The 25,383-nt window shown below is 38.7% G+C and overlaps 1 protein-coding gene across 3 annotated transcripts in view; it reads left to right on the top strand.

Annotated features, from left to right (window-relative positions):
* The window catches only part of ZNF706 (zinc finger protein 706), a 30,272-nt gene extending 5,739 nt beyond the window's left edge, over positions 1 to 24,533 (top strand). The window contains exon 4 of one of the 3 annotated variants that reach the window (XM_032251291.1): positions 21,499 to 24,533. The gene's annotated coding sequence lies outside the window, so the exon portion shown is untranslated. Of the gene's footprint in view, positions 1 to 619; positions 930 to 21,498 lie in introns of those variants that run through there. The other 2 variants (XM_032251279.1, XM_032251287.1) reach the window with 2 other exon arrangements.
* The last annotated feature ends 850 nt before the right edge of the window (positions 24,534 to 25,383 follow it).

The following is a 25,383-nucleotide window of genomic DNA, read 5'->3' as shown; positions in this document are numbered from 1 at the left end:
TCAGATTGTGAAATTAATTTCTGCCTTCTGAGACTTTATTGCTTTCACCTTTTAATGTGTAACTTAAAAGTCCCTTTTCCTCAGACTATTTCCTTTCAATGCCTTTGAAACATCCAAATTTTTACTACTGTAGCCAAAAATGGGGAGATGAGTACATGCTGGCCAACTCTGGTCCAAGAATGAAAGAAACTTATCAGTTTAAAGGAAATAGTGATTACAAAGATATTTGAGAGTTTTCCTCTCAGAAACAGTGTACACCAATGTTCCTGAGCACCTTTTTACAGTTATTTTACTTACAATAATTAGCAGATGTTCTTCTTTTTTCCCCCCAACCCATCCCCTTAGCAGAGTTTATGAGCATTAAAATATAGGGCAAAATGTAGATATGTGCTATGTAAATTTGTTTATAAATTTGTTGTTTGAAAGTCATCACTTTGCACATTACATTTGGTTGGAATTTTTCTCCCTAAAGAATGGAGTTAGTGGTGGGTGTGTTGTGTGTTTGAGAATTATTTCTGATACTATCTTCATAGTGTTTTTTCTTAGTTATTTGAAATGCAGATTAAGTTGCATTTGTGTAATGGTAACATTCATTGAAAATTTTGCTTATGTTTTATAGGTGAATTCATGACACCTTTGAGTCTTCTACTGTCTCAGACCTTAGGTAACATACCTGCAGCTGCTTTTCTAACAAACTGTTGATCAGCAAAAATAAAGGGGCTACAGAAAACACTCATTTTTATGCTGTTCCCTTTTGGGCTTCATGCAAAGACAATTCTGTGTAAATGTACAGTTGACTCTGATTTGGAAATCTGAAAATCAGTCCATCCTTGTTATAAAAAATTTTTTTACAATTGTAATTATATTGATGTTCATATTGTGTAAAATAACTCATTTAATAAAGTAGTACTTTGATTTACAACATCACAGGATAAATGGTTTTAGAAATTCTGTTCTAACTTTCCACATTATTTGCCTTATAAAAATCTAATGAATTCATCAGCTAGAATTGCAAGTGCAGTTCTTATATCCCTCTCTCAGCTCCGTGACAGGTTCCTTAGTTAAATTAGAGCACTCATTCATTAAACTTATACATACGATTTTATTGGCAGCTGATGACCTAGGTGAAAAATGACTTATCTGCTGCCTTAGTATATTGCAGTTATATATCATTGTCCCCCTCTGATTATTTCCTGTGTTTGAGTTAGAATATATATGTGTGTTTTTTGTTTTGTTGGTTTTTTTTGTTTTTTTTTGTTTTTTTTTTTTTTTTTTTTGAGATGGAGTTTCGCTCTTTCACCAGGCTGGAGTGCAGTGTTGCAATCTCGGCTCGCTGCAACCTCCGCTTCCCAGGTTCAAGTGATTTTCCTGCCTCAGCCTCCCCAGTCACTGGGACTACAGGCATGCGCTACCATGCACAGCTAATTTTTGTATTTTTAGTAGGAATGGGGTTTCACCATGTTGGTCAGGTTGGTCTCGATCTCTTGACTTCATGATCCACCTGCCTCGGCCTCCCAAAGTCCTGGGATTACAGGCATGAGCCACCACACCCAGCCGAGTTGGAATATTTTAAATTGCAGTATGACCTGGCTCTAACTACCAGTCAGGTGTTCCCTGTAGATAACCGATAAATTCCCAAAAGCAGTTGGATTGTCAGTGAGCCCTTCTGAAAGATTAGGTTCTGATGTGTATGCCATAATGAAATAATCATTAAGCCTATTGTTTAATGCAAAATATGGAACAAATGTGAACTGGTAAAGATCTGTTTTGATACTAGATTCTTTGAAAATTCTTGAAGTTCTTTAATTTGAAACTGAAACATAATTTTGGAGGTTTTTTGGAAGTTATTATTTAGCCATTTATACAAACGGATTTTGCATTAACAGGAAGACTGGAATGACTTGTGGCTGGAGGAATTCCTAGAACCCCCTGCCTCCTTTCTTTTCTAAGTGAGTTGATTTTAGGAGTTTGCTTTGTGCTGTTTCCTAAAATCAGGACTGGTGTACAGTATGGCTTCCGTCTGAACTTGAAAAGCATTAAAATGGGTCAATATTCACATTCTTTTAGATCTCAGGATGGGGAAATGGGTTTGTTCAGGTGGATATGGTAAATCCTACCCAATTAAGGAAGGATAATTTTAGAGTTCTTGTAATTTGCTTGTGTCAGCTCTTAACTTATAAAACTACTGTAACTCAGTTTAAATTTTTAAATTAACATGATAGGAAGAACACCAAAATATTTCCCGGTAACTGCGTAGAGCCACATACCTGATCCTGTGGATTAGAGAATGCATTCCCTCTTCTACTGTAACTTGTCATTGCTTTAAATCTGCATATTTTGCCCACCTTGTTTGTCTTCCCTGTAAGTTTAAGATATTTCCAAGGAAAAGCTTCAGTGCTATAGTTAGCAACTCCTATTCTTATGCCCTTACTTTAAAATAGTCCTTTTATTTTGTGTATTTAATTTTCTTTCAAATTTAATATCTGTTGCTTCCTAATATGTTGATTACCAGAACATTAGAATTTTACCTAATTTCTTATGGGTATTGCAGAAGTTCTGGCTAAATCACAACTTAAAACTTTTTTAAAGTGCTTTGAGCATATGTATGTTTATGTTTAGTGACAAATCATATAAAACCATTCACAAGCTTTGATTTAAATTTTTTTTCGTTTGTTTCACTGACTGTAATTCAGGATGAAAATTCTTTTGTTCTTATATTTAACCCTTTTTATAAGCAGCTGAAGACACCATATTTAACACTGTATCTCAGTGATAGGGAAATAGCTGCATTGATTTTACATGAGCATTAATCCTTATACTTCATGAGGGGATTATTAGTACAATCCCCATTTTACTGTGTTTGAGTTAAAACAAACCATCCCTGTAATTTAATTTGAGGATTCTTTAACAGATTACAGCAAAGTTCATTATAAAACTATTATGGTGTCTTCAAAGACTTGATAAAATACACTGACAGAGAATTGGTCCATTTGTATGCTGTATTTCTATTACTTGCCAAAAGGAATGGGGTTAAGATTAAACTTGTTTCCATTCTCTTCATATGGATATACATCCCCATGTTTAACACACTAGGGGCTCAGTTGTGTGCTGTAATGTCATATTAAAGAAGATATTAAAGAAATCTAAACTAGTCTAATTTCTTCTACATTTTTAAGAGTTTTTTATATTCCCACTTTATTTTTTCTTTTTGAACTTAGAGTTGGCTCTTAAGTGTAGCTTGGTAGATCTGAGGGTAGCAAGAGATTTCTTTCATTTCTCATTGTTTTCCCTGCAGTCCTTGCCTTTTCAAGGTTGACTTGGGTGGAAAAAACTTGTCATTTTGAAACCTTACTATATAGAACAAGTGTGAATTGTTGGAAGAGGGGAAATGATTGGCTCTTAATATAAAAATAAAATTATGAAAGATACTTAGGTCAGTTAATTGAATTAGATGGATAAGTTCTTGATGATATTGTAAGATTTGAAGTAATACTTTTAATTTTATGTTAAAGAGTCTATATAGGTAATTAATGACATCATAATTCAAACCTGAGATGTGGCGTAAGATGAAATTTGTCAACATTACTATTTTAACCTAAGAAAAACCATGTTTTTAATTTTCATTAATACATGTGATGTGGCCAGGTGCAGTGGCCCATGTCTGTAATCACAGCACTTTGGGAGGCTGAGGTGGATGGATCACTTGAGGTCAGGAGTTTGAGACCAGCCTGGCCAACATGAGGAGACCACGTCTCTACTAAAAATACAAAAATTAGCTGGTTGTGATAACATACACTTGTAATCCCAGCTACTCAGGAGGCTGAGGCAAGAGAATGGCTTGAACCTGGGAGGCGGAGGTTGCAATGAGCCCAGATCTTACCACTGCTGTACTCCAGCCTGGGCAACAGAGCGGACTCTGCCTTAAAAAAAAAATACACACACACACACACACACACGTAATATACTGTACCTACTTTAAAATGTGGTTAATGGCCTTTTTCTATAACAGTGATCAAATACAGTCCAAACTATAACTAAAATACTATATTTAAACTACTCAGTCTGAATTAATTTATTTGTGCTAGATTTCTGGTTTTTTTGGAAAGTGGTTTAGTTTGGTCAGAGTACTTGTTTGGTCATGTACCTTTTAACAGTATATGGCAATGAAGATCAACACCAGGGAGTTGTGTTTGCTATAACTTTATATTTTGAAATAGTTTAAGCTACCTTAATTTTATTTATTGTAAAAGTTTCAGAAAAATCTTAAGAACTTTCAGTGTGTAGGTTTAATGAAAACATCTGTCTACTTAACAAAATAGACTTTTTAAAATAAAAGTTTATTCTGTCATTTTTAATTATAGATTACCACATTAAATTGAAAATATTTTTTTTAATGTTCTTTTGATAAGTTGTTTTACTGAGTTATCCTTTTTTTTTTTTTTTTTTTTTTTTTTGAATAGCCATTTTTTAGCTTCTATTCTTTTTATACTTTATGGCTCCAAATTTAAAATCCGCATATTCAGAGACAGACTTTGGTCACTTTCTTTATATTCACATATACTATATATGAAGTAATTGTTATTTCTACCATTAACTAATATTATTTGAGGGTTTTTGGGAGGAAGAATATCTTTATCTCAGATCTTTGGGGGATGAACTCTTTGAGAAGTCACTAAGGTATTTATTGAAAATCATATATGTGAAGTTGCATTATAAGCCGTAAAGCATTATATAAAAACAATGTATTATATAAAGAAATATAGCAAGTTCCCTAATCTTTGGAAATTCGGATGCATTCTGGTGATAATACATATTTTTATTTACATAATTTTAGGCTATATGGCTAAGTGCTTGGTGTGTTTTATAGACAATAACTTAGTGAGGTATATGTATATGTGTGCATTTATGTGTATATGAGATGGCTTGTGGGTTAAAGAGGGCAGTCTGTGCCTGGAGTATGAGGAGTCAGCGGAGCCAGGAGTAGGAAGGAATAGGGAAATCAAGGTGTGGGTGGCTGAGTGAGCAAAAGTACATATAACGTTTCTTTGAGAGAAAGTGAGTAGGCCAGCTCGAGCACAAGGCTTGTGAATGAGAATCTTTGATCCCATGGAATAGAGTGGGGAGAATCATTAGAATGGGACGAGACTGTGCAATGCATGCACACTGCAGAAAATTGTTCAAATTACTCCTGACACCGGGGACTCTTTTCAGGGTTTGGATGCAGGAGAGTGATGTGGTGCAAGTATGTCAGGAAAACTTGTATTACATTTATTAATGCAATACCGTGTTGGTACTGGTTTGATAGAGATCTTTTTAGAACCTCTTGTATGTTTTATTTAACAGTTTACTGTCCATAATTTAACTTTTGGTTATTCTAGGTTATTATGAATGTAGATTAATGGGCAAGAATTTTGCTATGCTCTAATGCAATGATACTACTGAGGCCCAAAAAGCTGTATTTAGGGATGTTTGTCCCTGTACTAAATAACCCCAGACCACAGTGTGACTACACATGACATTTTTGTCTTCTACTTCATTATAAAAGTAATATATTTTGAAATATATCTCATATATAAAAATTTGAAGAATATGGTAAAGTTGAATTTTAAAAATGTACCAGTATAAAACATTTTGGAATAGTATCCATGTCTGTCTCTTCCTCCCTCTCCCTCTCTCTCTCATTCTTACCACATAGATTTTTTTTTTAAGTTAATGCACATTTTTGAATTTTTGTAGTCACTTTTTGGATATTATGTTTTTGTATTTTGCTATTTCATTTAACAACAGGTGGGTTTTTCATGTTATAAACTATACAAAGTAGAATTTTTGTGACTACATGATGATCCATTGGGTAGATTTACCCATAGCTTTTTAACCATTTTCCTGTTGTTGGACATTTAGGTTTTCTCTAATTTGTGCAGAAGGCTTTATTTCTGCAGTTAAAATTATACATCATAAAACTCTAAAGCTCTTCTGAAAAGTGTATAATACTTTATTAAAATAGTGAATAAGAGAGAACCAGAGTTGCAGACTGCAAATAGTATGTAGGACCAGACAATACTTGATGAACAATGTTTTGTGTGTTACTGCATTACCTGTGTTTGAATACTAGCCCTTTTTCCTGAATTTGGTAGGTTAACCATTGCATATTTCCTTGATTTCTGGTGGAGCAGGAATATTTTAACTACATTTGTTAGCCAGATATGGTTTCTATTTTGTGAATTATCCATTGCCCATTTATTTGTTGGGATCTTCTGACTATACTTAATCTGCTGTACACAGTAAACCTGGAAGAACCAAAAGTTGCCAGGGAACACAAGATAACAATAGTTATGAAACTAGTAACTTATTTTATGCAGAGAACAAAAGTGTAGGCTCTGTCTGCACCACTTGCTGGAAACTTTAACTGTCAAAGTATAAATCCAGTTTGCATTTAAGGCATATTTTTATTGAAGACTAGTGAAATGTTTTTGGTTTGTTGTTTGTTGTTTTGTTTTGTTTTGTTTTGAGACGGAGTCTCACTCTGTCACCCAGGGTAGAGTATAGAGTCTCACCCAGTCACCCAGGTTAGAGTGCAGTGGCACGATCTCGGCTCACTGCAGCCTCCACCTCCCAGGTTCAAGTGATTCTCCCCCCTCAGCCTCCTGAGTAGCTGGGACTACAGACACATGCCAGCATGCCCGGCTAATTTTTGGGTTTTTTGTTTTGTTTTGTTTTGTTTTGTTTTGTTTTTAACTAGGGACAGGGTTTCACCATGTTGGCTAGGCTGGTCTCGAACTCCTGACATCAGGTGATCCACCTGCCTTGGCCTCCCAAAGTGCTGGGATTACAGACCTGAGTCACTGCACCAGGCCGTGAGATATGTTTTTTATTGTTACCTGACTGCTATTAAGAAACGGTATTTTCATTAGATTGTCAGTTGAGTAAGTTACAGTAACAAAATAACCTTTTATGTTTGGGATCTATATTAGGTGCTATTATTTAATATTTATGTATGTGGATTTTGTTAGTAACAAAATAGATTTTATTTAAACCTTGGTTTGAATAGCCAGGAACATTTCTGATAGCAAGAGAGTTTCTTACTTAGGATGGAAAATAGCCAAACATAAGAATTTAAAGCTGTAGTTGAATGACCCAGTGAGAAAAATGGTAAACACCTAAGTTCAAATCTGACTCTGCTTTTTCCTTGCTCATTTTGGACAGTTTGCCTCGCCTTTCTGAGCTGTAGTATCTTCAGTCACCTTATAAAATGCAGAAACTAATACCTACTTCAAATGACTGTTTTAGGTTAACAAGCAAATGAAATAATAAATATAAGCTCCTGTGCAGTCCTAAGTGCTCAATAACTGTTAGCATTCTTCCCACTGTCTTCCTTTCCCTCCTCCCTCTAATGAAACTAACACAATGTGTCTTTACACATATTCGTCTCACCTTTGCCCATTTCTGCTTGTGCTTTTTCTTAGGACTCAAATGCTTTTTCCTCACCCAACCCCAGTCTTCTGCCATGGAAATGCTACTCATTCTTCAGGGCTTCACTCGAATGCTGATTTTTTTTTTTTTTTTTTTTTTTTTTCATGAACCTCAGCACTTAGAAAAATGTACTAATGTGGGAAAAAGGAATATACAGTAATAAATGTGAAAGAAGACTACAAACTATAAAAAATAGTGTCAGGAGACTAAATTTTAGAAGGGCAAAAAGTTCCTGAAAAGTAGTAAAGGAAATGTATTTACTTGTTTTCATTTAAGCATTAGTAACAAGGAATGAGCGTTAGTACTGCCTAAGCAACTCCTATTTATTTGCCGTGTAATTTGTAAAACTCTCATTGCGAAAATGAACCCAGTATGATGAAATACTAAGAGGACATATGATTTCACTGGGTTTTTACTTGGCTTTGATGAATTACAACTCAGAAGGCTATAGGAATTTGCAGAATTTGACATTAAGTCTGAACCACTTTCAATGTAGGAAAGTGATAAAGACAGGAAGCTGTCCAGAAGACAGAGGATAAGTAATTTGTGTCTTGATTTTCTAAAAAGCACAAAAGAAAATATTGAAGAAAATGCAAAATTGTAAATTTGTTCTTGGTCTCGAGGTAAATAAGTATGTTATCTTTTTACTGTGAACCTCCTTTTTCCTCAGTTAGGCCTTGGACAAATTTCATGTGTAGTTTTATTTCTAGTTTTTTCCCCCATCACATTTGTTTTCTTTGTGACAAGAGAAATTCTTCTAAAACACTTCAAGTCACAACCCCCTCTGAAACACGTAGGTGCTCTCCCTGGCCCACCAGATGAACATATACTCCTGGGTTGTGATTGACAGGTCCTCCACAGTCTGACCCCAGCATGTACTTCCAGCCAGCCCCTTCTGCCATAGTTGTTCCCATGCTCTTGGTGAGTGAAATACTTGCTGTTCCTTGAGTAACTCTCACTGTGCGTTTCTTGCCTCTGCACAATCTTTCTGCATCTTAACTGGGGTGCCCTCCTTTTCCTCTTCCATTCTTATTGTGCCCTCTCTCTACTGCTGTCCAATCTGATAGGATCACTCCTTTTAACCCTCAAAGTCACTGGGCGTGACCTTTCATCTTTTCATCAGTATACAGTTCTTTACTATCCTTGGGAACAAGAGTAGTCTTATTTTTGTGTCTACTTGAAATGTTTATGACAGCATGAAACTATTATCTTTCAATATAGCATTCACTAAATTGCAACACACTATTTTTATTGCTTTATAGATTACTTTTAAATAAACTTTTTTGGATTTACTCTTTTAGATTACTAAAGCTATTAAGAAGAGGGTTCATACAGGTATTGCTGTATATGTAGAAACCTTTATAGTTTAGAAAGTATTTTTTTTGAATTGCATATAAAAATATACTTGAGGAAATCAAGGGACAGCTTGATGATACATCTCAATTTGAGCAAGGCAGAGTAGTTTATGGTAATTTTGATAGCAAGACTGTCTACAGGCAATAGTACATTTGAGTGGACTTAAACTGTGTTTGAATTTCTGCACTCATATCTTGGCTGCTTTAAGAGTGTGTATAATATTTGTGTTACCTGTTTACAGATAACACAACATACGGGGGGAAAGGTAATACAGAATCACAGTTCAGAAAGATTTCAGGCTGAAAGGCTAAGGTAAAACCAAGAAGCAGTTTAAATGCAATAAATGTTAAATCCATTTGGAATTTATAAAAATTACATTTTACAAGTACAAAATATGGGCAACAGTCTATCTTGGCATTTTTTCAGGGTAAGAGCCAATGCATTAGTTTAGTCTTATTATAAGTCAAGTATGACTTCTTCGTTTTAAAATATAGGAATGCAATCTCAGTTTCGGAGAACACATGTTAATCACATATTTTTATTTGTTGAGAGCCAGTTTTCTTGTGAAGTTCATGTTTTATTCTGGATGTCTTTGTCTTTGCTGTTTATAAGTGAAACATTGTCTAGGTTCTACACAATGCTGGGAGGAGGTCAGGGATGGTGAGTTGACTGTAAACCATGTTTACTAGGGAGACATTGAAAAGTTGCTGTGCTGTCTTGTTCTGAGAGCAGATCTGAAGGCAATGGATGGAAGTTATCTCACTGTAAGAAACCTCATTACAACATCTAGATCTCTCCAGTATCATAATGGCTTGTCTTACGGCAGGAGCACCCCTTCCATAAAATTCTTAGTCAAGGGATTATCTGATTATGTCTGGGACAGGGCAGCAGGGTTTTCTAGCATTTGATAGAGATCAGGTAGACAGGCTCTGAGATCCTTCTCATTCAGCAGTCCTCTTGCATTGAGTAATGCAATGCTGGGAGCCCATAAGATAGTTATGTACTATGAGCATGTTTTGTCAAATGGGAAAAGCTACTCTTATATTGACTTATTTGAACATACAAACTGCTTGATCTTTACTTGTCCTTATCTTTCTCAGATGCTTATAAATTTAAATGGAGAGAATATTGAGTCAGAATAGGTGTCAGGTTATCTTCATCACACTTGGATTTGAGATACACTTCTGACTGTAGAGCATGTTTGTATTCAATGTTTTAATAGGCTCCTAGATGTCAACCTTAGTTTAGAAATACTTCTTTTTATCACCTGGCAAGTGGTGTTTCAATATTATTACTGTAGGTCAGGATCATTCTTCATCAGTGGACTCTAAACTTAAATCGTAAAGTTCTATCAGTTAAAAAATCTTGACTATACTGTCAATGTAATTATCCATAAATTATATGCACATACTTCCATTGTAATTATAAGGCATTCACAGAATGAGATGAAAAACATTCTAATACTTTCTTTTTGCATCTCAGTAGATCAACTTACATCACCACCTGGGACACATACCTCACTTTCAGCCATTGCCGTTTGACATAGAACTTGTCACAAAAACCTAGATTTTAAGCTAAAGGGTTTTTAGCAGCTCACAGATACATAGCTCTTTATAAGTCAATGAAAGCAAATGAAATGCAGTAAGGGTCCGTGCTGTGTAAAAAAATGTTCTGCAAAGCATGTGAAAGTGTATCCTTGAAAAAGTACACTGGTAAAGGGCACATGGCAACATTTTTTGAACACTTAGCATATATAGTTTGGAATATGATACCTGAGACTAGAGAAGTCAGGACTGGAGAGATTTGTATAAAGGTGAAGTCTTAGGAACATACCTTTAGGGCTGTATGTAGTGAAAAGAATAAATTAAAGTTAAAATGTTGGAAAGCCCTCACTTTTAGGGGATAAGTAGAGAAGGAGCTAGAAGTAGCAGAAAGCACAGTCAGAAGGGGTAGGAGGAGCATCAGGGTCATATAGGTTCTCAGATATGAGAAGAGTGGGTTTGAGGCTGGGTTGTCAGGATCATAAACTACCATCCGTTCATTGAGTGCCTGCTTTGTACCAGTGTGTGGATTAAATACATTCTCAACAGTGGTAGTCAGCATCCCAAATGCGTCCATGAGGTTAAGGGAATATGGTTTTGGGAAAACAGGAGTGGAAGCTGAGGGGCAAGGAAAGAGCAGATTCAGACCCCTGACTTGAATTAAGTAGTGTCACACAGGGAGTGTCCTCACATATGGGATCAACACTTCCGAGAGGCCTAAAGCACTGCTTACCAATTAAACCTATTGTGTAGCAGACTTGCTCACACCTTAAAATGTACTGTGATGGTATTAATTTTTTTAAGCACAGTAAACTCAATTTATATTTAAAACATTGACATGGATATTTGAAAATGATTATACCACATTTATATATAACAACCTATGATCTTCAGTGTTGTAACCTAAGTAATTATACTTTACACATAAATTTATATATAATCGTACCTTGCTTAACCATGGGATACATTCTGAAAAATCCATTTTTTTTTTTTTTTTTTGAGACAGAGTTTCACTCATTACCCAGACTGGAGTGCAATGGCACGATCTCAGCTCACCGCAACCTCTGCCTCCTGGGTTCAGGCAATTCTCCTGCCTCAGCCTCCTGAGTAGCTGGGATTACAGGCACGTGCCACCATGCCCAGCTAATTTTTTTGTATTTTTAGTAGAGACGGCGGAGTTTCACCATGTTGACCAGGATGGTCTCGATCTCTTGACCTCGTGATCCACCTGCCTCAGCCTCCCAAAGTGCTGGGATTACAGACGTGAGCCACCGCGCCCAGCATTGAAAAATCCATTTTTAGGCAGTTTTGTCATTTTATGGACATCCTAGAATATCTTACACAAACTTAGATGGTATAGCCTACTAGAGACCTAAGCTATATTTCTCTTAAGCCACAAACCTGTATAGAGTGTTATTGTACTGAACGTTGTAGGTAATGGTAACACAATGCTAAGTATTTTTGTATCTAAACCTAAAGATACAGTAAAAATATAGTGTAGGCCAGGTGTGGTGGCTCATGCCTGTAATAACAGCACTTTGGGAGGCCAAGGCAGGCAGATCACTTGAGGTCAGGGGCTCAAGACCTGCCTGGTTAACATGGCGAAACCCTGTCTCTACTAAAAATACAAAAAAAATTAGCCAGGCATGGTGGGGGGTGCCTGTAGACCCAGCTACTCGGGAGGCTGAACCAGGCGAGTCTCTTGAACCCAGGAGTCAGAGGTTGCAGTGAGCCAAGATCACACCACTGCACTCCAGCCTGGGTGGCAGAGTGGGACTCCATCTCAAACAAACAAACAAAAAAAATACAGTGTAAAAAATATAAAATGTTATACCTATATTGGACATTTAACATGAATGAAGCTTGCAGAACTGGGAAGTTGCTGTGGATGAGTCAGTGAGTGGTGAGTGAATGTGAAGGACTGGGACATTCCTGTATACCACTGTAAACTTTATAAACACTGTGCACTTCGTCTACAGATATTTTTCTTTAATAGTAAATTGACCTTAGCTTACTGTAACTGTTTTTTTATTTGTGTAAGTTGTTTTTTTTTGGTTGGTTGGTTGGTTTTTTTTGTTTTGAGACGGAGTCTCACTCTGTTGCTCAGGCTGGAATACAGTGATATGATCTCAACTCACTGTAACCTCCGTCTCCCAGGTTCAAGTGATTCTCCTGCCTCAGCATCTCCAGTAGCTGGGATTGCAGGTGCCCACCACCGTGCCTGGCTAATTTTAGTTTTAGTAGAGATGGGGTTTCACCATGTTAGGCAGGTTGGTCTTCAACTCCTGACTTCAGTGATCAACTGCCTTGGCCTTCCAAAGTGGTGTGAGCTACCACACCCAGTCTTAACTTTTTTACTTAATAAACTTTTTACTTTTTGACCCTTGTAATAAAACACACACATATTGTACAGACAGCTATACAAAAATATTTATTTATATTCTTATTCTGTACGCTTTTTTCTATTCTTCAAGTTTCTTATTTTACTTTTTAAACTTTTTTGTTAAAACTAAGGCACAAGCACACACATCAGCATAGGCCCACACAGAGTCAGGGATCATCAGTATCACTGTCTTCTACCACCACATCGTGTCCCACTGGAGGGACTCCAGGGGCAGTAACACTTGGAGCTGTCATCTATGATCATTGAAGCCTTCTTTTGGAATACATTCTAAAGAACCTCCCTGAGGCTGTTTTGCAGTTAACATTTTTTTAAATAAGGAGATGAGTATACTCTAATGAATAGTATAGTAAGGACATTAACCAGTAACACAATTATTATCAAGTATTACATAGTGTATATAGTTGCGTGTGCTGTGCTTTTATGACTGGCAGCAGAGTAGATTTGTTTATACCAACATCACCACAAACACTAGTAACAGATTGCACTACGTATTACAAAGGCTACAATGTCACTAGATGATGGGAATTTTTCAGCACCATTATAATCTTGTGGGACTACCATTGTATGTATATGTAGTCTATCATTGGCCAAAATATCGTTATGCAGTTTATGACTAATTATATATAAAATCTGATTTTATATATAAATTATATAAAATGCACATAAACATGAAATAATTGTTTAAAAACAATTTATAAAATTATAAAATAAAGTTATAAATTATGTTTATGTAAATGCACTAGACTTTATTGGTAGCATGAAAATAGAACTCAACTTGAGCCATTCATACTCACTGTTGGTTGAATGGAAAATAATACTGACCTTGTGATAACCTTTCTGATCAATAGTTTAAACCCTGAGATCCATATTATTCTTAAATGTGATTGTAGTTATTTTCTTGAGAAAATTCCTAGACATTAAATGTCTGGGCTAAAAGTATGCACAAAAGCTTCTACGCTGGTGTCCTTGATGTAGATTGGAAGACCAGGTGTCCGTGGGAAAGGTTTTTGTATGGAGAAGTGATAGAGGAGTCATTCAGAAGCTCTCCTCAGTTTGTCAGCGAGTGACTAAAGTCTCCAAGGCCTAGGTTTCTTAGCTTTAAAGCAGTATCTTCTCCCATCTCACAGCACTGTGAGGAGGATTTTTTTTTAATTTTGGAAAAGTGCTTTTGTAAAATCCCCTTTATACACACACACACACACACACACACACACACACACACACACACACCACACACACTTTAAGTTCTGAGATACATGTGTAGAATGTGCAGGTTTGTTACATAGGTATCACATGCCATGATGGTTTGCTGCACCCATCAACCCATCATCTACATTAGGTATCTCTACTAATGCTATCCCTCCCTAACCCCCTACCTCCCAACAGGCCCCGGTGTGTGATGTTCCCCTTCCTGTGTCCATGTGTTCTCATTGTTCCACACCTATTTATGAGTGAGAACATGCAGTGTTTGGTTTTCTGTTCTTGTATCAGTTTGCTGAGAATGATGGTTTCCAGCTTCATCCACGTCCCTGCAAAGGACATGAACTCATCCTTTTATATGACTGCATAGTATTCCATGGTGTATATGTGCCACATTTTCTTTTATTATTGTTATTATTTTTAAATTTATTTATTTAACTTTAGGTGCATACTATATCTGGCATTTCTCCCCATGTTATCCCTCCCAACCCTACCCTCCCTCCCTAACCCCCACTGTCTCTCCCCTACCCCCTACAACTGCCCTTAGTGTGTGATGCTCCTCTCCCTGAGTCCATGTGTGCTCATTGTTCAACACCCACCTATGAGGGAGAACATGCAGTATTTGGCTTTCTGTTCTTGTGTCAGTTTGCTGAGAATGATGGTTTCCAGATTCATCCAAGTCCCTACAAAGGACACAAACTTATCATTTTTTATGGCTGCATAGTATTCCATGGTGTATATGTACCACATTTTCTTTGTCTAGTCTATCATTGATGGGCATTTGGGTTGGTTCCAGGTCTTTGCTATTATAAACAGTTTCACTATGAACATACGTGTGCATGTGTCTTTATAATAGAATGGTTTATAGTTCTTTGGGTATATGCCCAGTAATGGGATTGCTGGGTCAAATGAAATTTCTATTTCTAGATCCTTGAGAAATCGCCACACTGTCTTCTACAGTGGTTGAACTAATTTACACTCTCATCAACTGTGTAAGAGTGTTCCTATTTCCCCACATCCTCCCCAGCATCTATTGTCTCCAGATTTTTTAATGATTGCCATTCTAACTGGTGTGAGATGGTATCTCAATGTGGTTTTGATTTGCATTTCTCTAATGACCAATGATGATGAGCATTTTTTCATATGTTTGTTGGCCTCATATATGTCTTCTTTTGAAAAGTGTCTGTTCATATCCTTCGTCCACTTTTGAATGGAGTTGTTTTTTTCTTGTATATCTGTTTTAGTTCTTTGTAGATTCTGGTTATTAGCCCTTTGTCAGATGGGTAGATTGCAAAAATTTTTTCCCATTCTGTTGGTTGCCAATTCGCTCTAATGATGGTTTCTTTTGCTGTACAGAAGCTCTGAATTTTAATTACATCCCATTTGTCTATCTTGGCTTTTATTGCCATGCTTTTGGTGTTTTAGTTATGAAGTCCTTGCCTATGCCTACGTCCTTGATGGTTTTGCCTACGTTTTCTCCTAGTGTTTTTATGGTGTTAGGTTTTATGTTTAAATCTTTAATCCATCTGGAGTTAATTTTAGTGTTAGGTGACAGGTAGGGGTCCAGTTTCTGCTTTCTGCACATTGCTAGCCAGTTTCCCCAACACCATTTATTAAACATGGAGTTCTTTCCCCATTGCTTGTTTTTGCCGGGTTTGTCAAAGATGAGATGGTTGTAGATGTGTGGTGTTTCTTCTGTGGCCTCTGTTCTGTTCCATTGGTCTATGTCTCTGTTTTGGTGCCAGTACCATGCTGTTTTGATTACTGTTGCCTTGTAGTATAGTTTGAAGTCCGGCAGTGTGATGCCTCCGGCTTTGTTCTTTTTGCTGAGGATTGTCTAGGCTATGTGGGCTCTCTTGTGATTCCATCTGAAGTTTAAAGTGGTTTTTTCCAGTTCTGTGAAGAAGGTCATTGGTAGCTTGATGGGGATAGTGTTTAATTTATATGCCACATTTTCTTTATCTAGTCTATCGTTGATTGGCATTTGGGTTGGTTCCAAGTCTTTGCTATTGTGAGCAGTGCTGCAATAAATATATGTGTGCATGTATCTTTATAGTAGGAATGATTTATAATTCTTTGGGTATATACCCAGTAATAGGATGGCAGAGTTAAATGATATTTCTGGTTCTAGATCCTTGAGGAATTGCCACACTGTCTTCCACAATGTTTGAACTAATTTATACTCCCACCAACAGTGTGAAAGCATTCCTATTTTTCCACATCCTCTCTAGCATCTGTTGTTTCCTGACTTTTTAATGATCACCATTCTAGCTGGCGTGAGATGCTATTGCATTGTGGTTTTGATTTGCATTTCTCTAATGACCAGTGATGATGAGCTTTTTCATATGTTTGTTGGCCACATAAATGTCTTCTTTTGAGAAGTGTCTGTTCATATCCCTCACCCACTTTTTGATGGAGTTGTTTTTTTGCTTGTAAATTTGTTTAAGCTCTTTGTAGATTCTGGATATTAGCCCTTTGTCAGATGAATAGATGGCAGAAATTTCTCCCATTCTATATAGGCTGGCTTTTCACTCTGATGATAGTTTCTTTTGCTGTGCAGAAGCTCTTTAGTTGAATTAGATCCCATTTGTCAATTTTGCAATTTTGGCTTTTGTTGCCATTGCTTTCCTTTTTCTTTTCTTTTCTTTTTTTTTTTCTTTTTTAAATACAGTCTTGCTCTTGTCACCAGGCTAGAGTGCAGTGGCATGATCTCAGCTCACTGCAGCCTCCACCTCTCGGGTTCAAGTGATTCTCCTGCTTCAGCCTCCCAAGTAGCTGTGACTACAGGCATGTGCCATAACGCCCAGCTAATTTTTGTATTTTTAGGAGAGACGGGGTTTCACCATGTTGGCCAGGATGTTCTTAATCTCTTGACCTCATGAGCCACCCACCTCGGCCTCCCAAAGTGCTGGGATAACAGGCGTGAGTCACAGCACCCAGCTGCTTTTTTTTTTTTTATGAAATGTAAAATACAATTCTGCTCTGTGATTTATATTTCCACCCTATTTATTTTATTGACTTTTCATTAGTCTCTCAAAGATGATACTCTGTTTTTCTTTATTAAAAGAAATGTTTAGGCCAGGCATAGTGGCTCATGCCTATAATCCCAGCACTTTGGGAGGCTAAGACCAACGGATGGCTTGAGGTTACGAGTTCGAGACCAGTTTGGCCAACCCAGCGAAACCCAGTCTCTACTAAAAAGACAAAAATTAGCCAGGCCTCATGGTGCAGACCTGTAATCCTAGCCATTCAGGAGGCCGAGGCAGGAGAATCTCTTGAACCCGGGAGATGGAGGTTGTAGTGAGCCGAGATTATACCACTGTACTCCAGCCTGGGCAACAAAATGAGACTCCATCACTCTGTCAAAAAAAAAAAAAAAATGGTAGGAGGAATGATTGTGTTCTGTTGTTGGAAAAAAAGCCAAATGGAGTAAGAGTTTAGAGCATGACTTTGAATGAGACCTGTATTTCGGTTTCAGTCCTACCCCTTCCCTGTATGGCCTTAAGGCAAGTCACTCTACCTGTCCAAATTTGTTTCATCATTTGTAAAGTAAGGGTGGTAGTAATAGTTAACTCTCTCTTAAATGTGGTAAAAACATTAAGTGCTTAGAGCAGGGTCCCCTCCCCCCACCTCACTGGTCCTTGGCCTGTTAGGAACCAGGCTGCACAGCAGGAGGTGAGGGTGGGCAGGCGAGCAAGTGAAGATTCATCTGTATTTACAGATACTCCCCCTCACTCGCATCACTGCCTGAGCGCCACCTCCTGTCAGATCAGTGGCGGCATTAGACTCTCATAGGAGCGCGAACCCTATTGTGAACTGTGCATGCGAGGGATCTGGGCTGCACACTCCTTATAAGAATCTAATGCCTAATGATCTGTCATTGTCTCCCATCACCCTCAGGTGGGACTGTCTAGTTGCAGGAAAACAAGCTCAGGGCTCCCACTGATTCTATTAATACATTATGGTGAGTTGTATAATTATTTCATTATATATTACAATGTAATAATATAAGGTGCACAATAAATGTAATGTGCCTGAATCATACTGAAACCACACACCCCCAAACCTGTCCATGGAAAAATTGTTTTCCACAAATCTCATCCCTGTTGCCAAAAAGATTGGGGACCAAAAAGAGTATTCAATTAATGTTAGCCAAACAGTAAGCAAGTGAATTTTCTGACCCTGGCAGATATGCTGCTTGAATATTTGCTGTCTGAATTATTGGAGAGTACCAAGTGACCTTGGAAAAGTCACTTGATCTTTCTGAGTTCCAGTAAAATGAAGATAGTACACACCTCCCAGCGTTGTTTTGAGGCTAAAGTGAGATAATATGAAAGCATCTATATGACAATTTGCTCAACAAATAATTACAGAGTACATTCCGTGGGTTATAACAGTGAACAAAATAGATGATGGTTTTGGTATTCATGGCACTTATGCAGAACAGGAATAAATACTGATTTTCAGTCAGAGAAGCGGGGAAGTACCACATCACACAAGTTACAAAATTAGAATGCAGTTTCCCCTCTGATGAAGAGAGAAGGTTTTATTCTCCACAAAATTAATGACACTTTCTAGTCACCAGCAGCTACAAGATTATGTCACTAGTACCAAGACAACTGGTAGCGGTTGATGACTGGCTATTTATATGCCTGAGTATGAACTTAAAGCTGTCTTTCTGGAGCATGGGCCCAAGAATTGCCAGAATGTGCTGTGTGTCCTTGGTTACCCATTCTGCTGACTCCGGTAGGAACACATGTTAAATGACTTCTGGAATGTATTTCTAGTGATCAGACCCCTGAGTGATAACCTAAAGGCTCTGGGGCACAGGTGGTTTTTTGGTTTGTTTTTTTGTTTTTTCTGTTTAATCCAGTTGAAGGTCATGTCTGGAAGAGGTATGGGAAATGAGCAGATGGTTTTATACATACTATCAAATAAAAGTTAGCTTTTCTGGACCATGTTTTATGGTACTGATATTTCAAGGTTCAGAAGCGCCCCTGGGAAGCTGTTGCCTCAGCTGGATTAGAAGTCTAGTAGATTAGGGGATACTTTGGAAAGATAAAGGCGGAGGCGGCAGGAGTAGTCCAGGACAGGCTTCACACCCTAATGCAGGTCTCGTACCTGTGAGGGGAGAAAGGGAGAAGGAAGGAGGAGCTGGGTAGGAAATGCCTCCGATTGCGGCACAGTTCTGAGAAAGCCAGTGACCAGCCCATGGTGCCCTCAGGCAAAAGTTGCCCAAGAGAAGGATCCCTTGCAGGGCTGGGATGGGCCACTACTATACCCCCAGTGCTAGGTCAGTAGCTGGGGAGAGGGCAGGGCCCTGGACAGGGTGTGGCTCAGCATAAAGACAGTGGTAGGTCTGAAGGGGCCAGCCTCCCACAGCTGGCCGTCACATGGAGAGAGAGCTAAATAGCATACTGAGAGCTGCAGACCCCAATTTGAATATCATTTTTGGGAACTGTGGCATATGAAGGTAGATCCTTAGGAATCCAATGTGCAAAAAACCCATATCTAGATATTCATTCAGTACTGATCACCTAGGTGCCAGGTACTAGGGATGCAACCCTGAACATGATAGAAGGGGTCCTGCCTCGTGCAGTGTATAGTCTGCAAAGGCCGACACAGGGCACCATGGAAAAGCCCAGCAGGTGTATCCTCCTCTACACAGGTGGTTATCACATTCCTCTTATGAGGACAGGTATGCTTAGCTCTGCAGGCTTAGGAAAGCAGGTACAGAGCCCTTGAGGTAGGAAAGAGGGCCCAAGTGCCAGAGTGAAGGGAAAACTCCAGGGGACCAGATGGCATGGGATCAGGTTTAGAGCAGAGCAGGAGCCAAATTCGGCAAGGCTTCGTCAGTTATGGTGAGGATTTTGGACTCTATTTAAATGTGACGGGAAGAGCGGAAAATGTCCTGAGCAAGAGCGCAGCGTGATCAGATTTACGTTCTGTGAAGAGCAGGCTCCCTGCTGTGTGAGGATCATTTGGAAGGTAGCATGTGGTGTGCGTGGTGGTAGGAGACAGATGAGGAGTCATCTGTAATCACAGTAATCCAAGTGGAAGATGTTGAAAACTTGGAGCCTGCTGATGGCTTCTGTGTATGGGATGAAAGAAAAAGAGGAATCAAAGATGCCTCTCAGGTCTCTGTTCTAATCAGCTGGGTAGATAGGCCATATACTGAGATGATAGAGAACATGGGAGAAGGAACAGATCTGAGAGGAATGCGCTAGGAAATTAAGAACTCAGTTTTGGATATAAGTTTGGGATGGCCATTGGCCAAATGGCAGTGTCAGGTACTCGTACTTGAAGCACATATGTCCAGAAGCATATGTGATTCTGGGAGGGAGGTTGGGCTAGGGATAATAAATTCCAGAGTTGTCAACATGTAGAAAGTATTTAAAGTTTTAGGGTTGTGATCACTTGGGAAAGGATTATAGATAGAAAACTGAGGGCTCAATACCAAACCCTGAGGAGCCCCTGCATTGAGAGGTTAAGTAGAGGAATAGGAGGCAAGAAAGGAGAGAAGCAGCAGGGGAAGGGTGTTTCTGGGGGAGCACTCAGTTAAATGACCTTGAGGGGAGGGCAAGCGAGAGTTTTGTTGTGAAAAGCAACTGAGAGATGATTAATCACTAGAGGCAGAAGTGATCGCTGGAAGGGAATCCTACGTTTTCTCTTTTTTTTTTTTTTCTTTTTTGAGATGGAGTTTCTCTGTTGTTGCTCAGGCTGGAGTACAATGACGTGATCTCTGCTCACCGCAACTGACACCTCCTGGGTTCAAGCCATTCTGCCTCAGCCTCCCAAGTAGCTGGGATTACAGGTGTGCTCCACCATGCCTGGCTAATTTTCTATTTCTAATAGAGATGGGGTTCCTCCATGTTGGTCAGGCTGGTCTCAAACTCCTGACCCAGGTGATCTGCCCTCCTCAGCCTCCCAAAGTGCTGGGATTATAGGCAGAGATTTGTTTAAGAAAGAAGTTGTTGTAAAAAGAACATTTGGACTAATAATTTTCATCCTCTTTGCCAGGATTAGACTCAAAAAAAAGGAAGAACAAAAGCTATTCCCAGCCATGGGAATGGAGAAGGCCCAGGTTAGCAGGGCCTCCTTCTCAGTCAGGACGTTGAGTGACTGGGAGACAGGTTTTCTATCAGCATGTGGAAACCCTTGGAGGTTGGACCTGGGTGGTGTCACTTAGACATCTTCTGACCTAGATAGGAGGTAATGAATCCAAAGAATGCTGAATGATAACAGCCTTTGAGGAGTTCAATAAAAAAACCATTACAGTAGGAGGCAGAGGACTTCTGTCCCCTCAGTTAATGATGGCCACAGCTACAGGGAGGACAAGGTCAGCAGTTAGGGCTCAGGGACATTAAGACCAATGCTGAAACAAGTAACAATGTCTGTTTCTGGGTTATAGCCACACCATTTACTGCCAATTAAGGCATCCTGACTGTGGGGCAGAAAGGATAACTGGGTATTAGGAGCACAAAATGTCAGGAGCCAAAAATAAACTATTGTCATTTCTTTTGCAAGGGTTTCCCAAACTCTTGATTGCCTCTTGCAAGCAGATGACCTGGGAGCAAATGTCATGGCAGAATGATGGACTCCTAGCAAGGGCCAAAGCTTGCCCTGTGAAGACTGGAAAGAATATATGCTTGCCAGAGATTCGGTAACCTCACCAAGAAGACCTTAAACTGCAATTTAAGAGGGTGGAAAAAATGCTCAGGTGAAACTGTAAACCCTGTTACTTGTAAGAAAACCTGTGACACAAAGCAATTGGAGAATCTCTTAATTTGCATGCAAAAATAACAGGAGGAAAAAGTAAGGAATGTTATATCTGATTTCAAGTGTGAATATGAAGCAAAGGAACTTGAGATGTTAATACCTGGAAGAAATCAGGATTTCCTAGATACCCCTGAAGCACAGGGCTCAGGACTAGAATGTGGAAGGCCTGAGAGAAAGGATAGCAGAGGAGCAGTGTATGTCCAAAATATTTGAAAGTACACAGAACCAGAAGCCTGCATGAAGAAGCGTGGTGGAGAATATTTGTGTGGAGATGAGAGAGACTCAGGTGATTCTATCATGGGAGCAGTTTAAAACCAGGAACCACAAGCCACTACCATCCGTAGGCCATGTTTCCTAACCCCAGTCTCAAACTAAGACAGGCAAGATGTAGTAAAAATGTTTTTCAGCTCCCTAGGCCTTTATTAGAATGTTCAGTCTGGTCAGAAAGTGCATTTGGCAAATTGTTGACTTGACAATTTCATATCTGAGAAACTGAATGAAAAAAAATGAGAGTCTACTATCTAATTCTCACCAAGAAGGAAAATTGTATCATTGTAGAGTTTACAATTACATGTAAAAGATATATTGTGACTAGTAAAAACGTGGTGTGAAAACTCAGAAAAGAGCCAAAGCTATACCCAGATTCTAGCAGGGAGACCCTGGGTAATCAGGCAACACACTCCAAGGTAGAATGGAGTCAGGCACCGGGGTCCAGGAGACTTAACTTTAGTGAGATAGATTGTGCAAAGTTGAGAAAATTATAGGTATGATTCCATGGCCAGAAACTAGAGGGAATATGGTGTAAGAGGAATGGAGCCGTAAAAAACAGTTCTGTCACACCATCACTTATAATCATTGTGAGAAAGAAGTAGCTCAGGTACCTCGCAAGGCCTGGAATTGCATTGAGCTCTCCGACAGACGAGAGGCACTCACAGGGTACCTGAACAGCACCAGCTGCTAGGAATTGGATGGAAGGCCAACTCCTGAAAAGCTGAGGCTTTCAAATGTGTAATGGTCAATATAAGGAGAAGTTATATTTGGAGATTAAAAATTTTAAAGGGAGTAATGTAAAGACAACAGCTGACAAGAAATGAACAGAACACTGCAGTTGGGAGGGATTGGTAAAGAAAGACCCCAGAAATGCTGGGAACATCAGAAAAGACAGCTTTGTCAGCATCTGTTTTTCTGACCCAGAATAAGATATTCCTTTTAGATCTGCTGGTCAAGATATAGACCTGAACTCTAAGCCAGCCCTGGTCTGTGAGGTTATTGCCCATTCAAGCCCAAGACTGAAAAGCTTTACTTACAGTATTTCAGATCTTGCTCAAGGTGTAGTCCTCCATGCTTTTCAAGGCTGTGTGTCCCATTGGGTAAGGCTGTGGTCTTCAGAGTGAGACAGCAGCATTAGAACTGCTTGGCCCGCCTGCCTGTTACAAATGTAGGTGCTGGTACCTCTCCCATTACCTACATCCCAAGCAATTTAGAACCTTCAGGAGGGCAGGAAGGGAGCTTCAGAAATCAGCATTTTCAATATATTCTTCAAGTGATTCTATCCAAAATTAGAATTTTAGAACCACTGAGCTAAGTCAAATAACACCTCTTGTTGCTCAGAGCTTCCATGAGTATATGGGCTTACAGCCTGAAAATCCCTTTTTATCAAAGCTTTGCTGCAATGTAACTCATGGGACAACAGACAAGATTTCCTATGGAAGTCAGGCCTTTAAAAAAAGAAAGGTTATACTTTTCTAATGGTTAGATTTGCAGTAATTCTCAACCCTGCATGTTAAAATCTCCTGGAGAACTTTTAAAAACACACATGCCCATGCCCCACCCCAGACCAATTAAATCAGGAACTCTGGAGTGGGGATGGGCATGATTGTTTGCTTGTTTGTTTGTTTTTGTCTTGTTGTAAGCTTTCCATGTGGTTCTGATGTGTGGCCCGGGTTGAGAACTACTGCTGTTTAAACTTTAGAAAAATAACACTTTAAAAAAGGCTCTATTCCATGTGATACATCTTATCCTTTCACATCAACAAATAACTCCTACTTTCTATTTCTTCTTCATGAAAGGTGGTGTTCTCATTTCTCAAAATTAGAAAGGATGAAACAAACATGGTTAAAAGAGAACACAAAAATGTGTGTCTAAGCCCTAAAAATTTGCTTTTGGGGCACTGAAAAGATAGGCAGATAAAGTTGCATAGCCATAAGTCCTTAAAACTTATGATAAATGAGAGTGGCCAAAAGACAGGAATCAAGGAAATGTCAACCCAGTTGTCCAAAAGGTGACTCACGGACACTACCAGCTAATAAAATTGAATGTTTCCTGGGAAAAATTACACAATGATTATTTTAAAAGGTAATTTGTGAGATTTAAAAAGGAATCAGGAAAAGTAGACTGTGCCTGTTCGGGTACATTGAGGGGTGCTGGCAATGGAGTTTAACCCTACATGTGACAAAATCACTGCGAATATCCTCACATTATATGATGGATATGATGGAGAAATGTAGACTGCGTGGTTACTCAGTTTAGATGAATATACAGTTGCTTGAGCATCCACATTTAAACCTCATTGATAATGGAATGATGTTTAACCTGGAGAGAGAGATCTCTGGTCCTCTTTCTTGTTCTGATATTTTTTGAGACCTATAGTTGTGAACCTCTTTGTCCTGGAAGTGAATTTTAATCTAAAGAATTTCATCCAAAGTGATGTTATACTCCAGCTTAGGAATGTACATGCACATATACACACACAGGAGACTTCGGAAATAAAACTTGATTTCTCAGTGTAAGCTCCATCAAGTTCAAGGCACTTTTGTGAGCAATGATACTGGCCATCATTTAGTCCATCCCTAAAGAACTGAGGGACCTGGGAATTTAACCGAGTCAATGCTGCCTTTTTGTTTTTTTTGTTTTTTTTTGTTTTTTCATTATTAACTGAGGAAAGAAACAAAAAGAAGTCAGAAGGAGCCAAATCAGGACTGTAAGGAGGATGTCTAACATCAGAACTCTCATAAAATTGCTCTTGTTTGATGAGAGGAATGAACAGGAGCATTGTCATGGTGGAGGAGGATCTCAGGTGAAGGTTTCCTGGGTGTTTTTCTGCTAAATCTTTGGCTAACGTTTTCAAAACACTCTCCTAATAAGCATATGTTAACATTTGTTGGCCCTACAGAAAGTCAACAAGTAAAATGCTTTGATCATCCCCAAAACTGTTGCCATGATCTTTGCTCTTGACTAGTATACTTTTGCTTTGACTAGAGCACTTAATGCCTCTTGGCAGCCATGGCTTTGATTGTGCTTTGTCTTCAGGATTGTACTGGTAAAGCCATATTTCATCTCTTGTTACTTTAAAGAAATGCTTCAGGATCTTGATGTTACTTGTTTCCAGTTTTCATTGAAAACTCTGTTTTTGTCTGCAGATGATCTGGGAGTAATGGTTTTTGCATACATTGAGTAAAAGATTTGCTCAACTTTGATTTTTTCAGTCAGAATTGTGTGAGCTGAATCAATTGAGTTGTCTGTGGTGCTATTGTTTCTGCTGTTAATTGTCAATCCTCTTCAACTAGGGCACGAACAAGATTAATTTTTTCTTCACAAATTGATGTGGATGGTTTGCCACTATGGGCTTCATCT

The sequence above is a fragment of the Sapajus apella genome, unplaced genomic scaffold (assembly GCF_009761245.1).
Source record: "Sapajus apella isolate SASKATOON/1434 unplaced genomic scaffold, GSC_monkey_1.0 scaffold3, whole genome shotgun sequence".
NCBI classification, from domain to species: Eukaryota; Metazoa; Chordata; class Mammalia; order Primates; family Cebidae; genus Sapajus; species Sapajus apella.
This window is presented reverse-complemented; position numbering and strand designations above follow the sequence as displayed.